Source organism: Austrofundulus limnaeus, unplaced genomic scaffold (assembly GCF_001266775.1).
Source record: "Austrofundulus limnaeus strain Quisiro unplaced genomic scaffold, Austrofundulus_limnaeus-1.0 Scaffold68, whole genome shotgun sequence".
Taxonomy (NCBI): domain Eukaryota; kingdom Metazoa; phylum Chordata; class Actinopteri; order Cyprinodontiformes; family Rivulidae; genus Austrofundulus; species Austrofundulus limnaeus.
Genome location: NW_013952470.1, coordinates 891,584 through 893,267, shown reverse-complemented (window position 1 = coordinate 893,267; position 1,684 = coordinate 891,584). Strand labels below are relative to the sequence as shown.

At 41.8% G+C, this 1,684-nt stretch overlaps 1 protein-coding gene across 1 annotated transcript in view; it reads right to left on the bottom strand.

Moving 5' to 3' along the window:
• The window catches only part of atp13a2 (ATPase cation transporting 13A2), a gene marked incomplete at both ends in the record, with an annotated part of 28,393 nt that overhangs the window by 25,921 nt on the left and 788 nt on the right, over positions 1-1,684 (bottom strand).

The window sequence follows — 1,684 nt, the reverse complement described above, 5'->3', positions numbered from 1 at the left end:
GGAGGGGATGATCCTGTAACACAACGTAACTTTTCTACAGCAGGAGGGAGGGGATGATCCTGTAACACAACGTAACTTTTCTACAGGAGGAGGGAGGGGATGATCCTGTAACAACGCAACTTTTCTACAGCAGGAGGAGGGAGGGGATGATCCTGTAACACAACGTAACTTTTCTACAGCAGGAGGAGAATATTTGGAGGTTTTATTCTCTCTATACATGTTTTAAAACACTAGAATTTCTTCATTATATTTTGAACTCCTGCTCAGGTGTCTCTGCGCTCGCAGCCATGCTGACACAGTTGTGATGATGTAATGACGATAGGACGGTAGAGTATAAATTACTACCGTAGGTCAACTTTATACCGTTCACATATACCGCGCAGCCCTACCATAAGAGTAGCAGTATTGATTAAATCTTAACGATACTCATCCCTAGTCACAAAATTTGTGTAGTGACTGAAAGAACAGATACAGGAGGTCGAAATGAGTTTCCTCTACATTGTAACTGAACTCTCCTAGAGATGGGTGAGAAGTTCAGTTATCTTGGAGAAACTCAGAGTAGAGCCGCTGCTCCTCCACATCGAGAAGAGCCAGTTGAGGTGGTTTGGTAGGACATGTTCAAAAGAATGGGCCAACACAGAAAAAAAACCTCATTATCAGGCCAGCATTCTGCAGTCTACACTCAACTACAGGCCAGTGGTCACTCTTTCAGGAACGAAGATGTTTTTATCCTTAATAGAGAGAAATGTTGGTTTGAGAGAGGCGTAAAGGAAGCCATTTTTGTGAAGAAAACGTGTCATTTAACAGGGGTGGAGGCCTCCTCTTACAAAGCTGTTGTTGCAAGTATGACTCTGTGAAACATAGGTGTTAAGCAGGTCCATAACGATCATCAGGCCTATGGTCCTGATGATCCTCTACGAACAATTTGTTAAAGTGAGGGTTCTCTTATGCATGTGAACGAACTGTTTTAATTGTCATTTAACTTGTTTGTCCACCATGTGGAGACACTGCTCAGGCTGAGCTTACCTGTATAACACCTCAGACTCAAGAAGTCTCTTGAAGGAGAGACGAAACGTTACATTAAATAAGAAGCTGTCCAGAGGACCTACTTAACATTTTTTTACATGGAGTACAGAGATGCATCAGGTTATTTGGAAGTAATTCCAATTCAAGATGGTTGTAGGAGCCATTTATCCTTTCTGGTGTTTATTGCCACCAGGGGGCGTATTTYATTTTGAGTTCTGAGTGTCTGATGGGGGGATGGGTTATTTAAGGTCAACCATGATTCTGTTCAGGTGTTGTTAATAGGTAGAGGCAAATAGTTTTCTACTGTGCTTGGTTTTGGATGTATATCGAATTTATGTGGATCTTAAGGGAAACAGTAAGACAATGGACACTGTACTGAAAATAAATGACTTTATTTTATGTCAAACGGAATATCGGCATGCTGAATCTTAATTGAGCGCACGTAAAACCAATGCCTTTCAAGAACAACCACCAGTAGCCTAAAATATAGGATTTTAGCCGCTACAATGGTCACTGCAGTTAATCAAACTTAGCAAACACAAAAATGTCTAAAACAGAGATTCTTGACCTATGGGCCGTGAGCGCCAGCTTGAGGGCCTCAAAAGAACAACAGTTTTTAACTTTGGGCCACAGAGGGCCGTGGGACCACATTGATTTT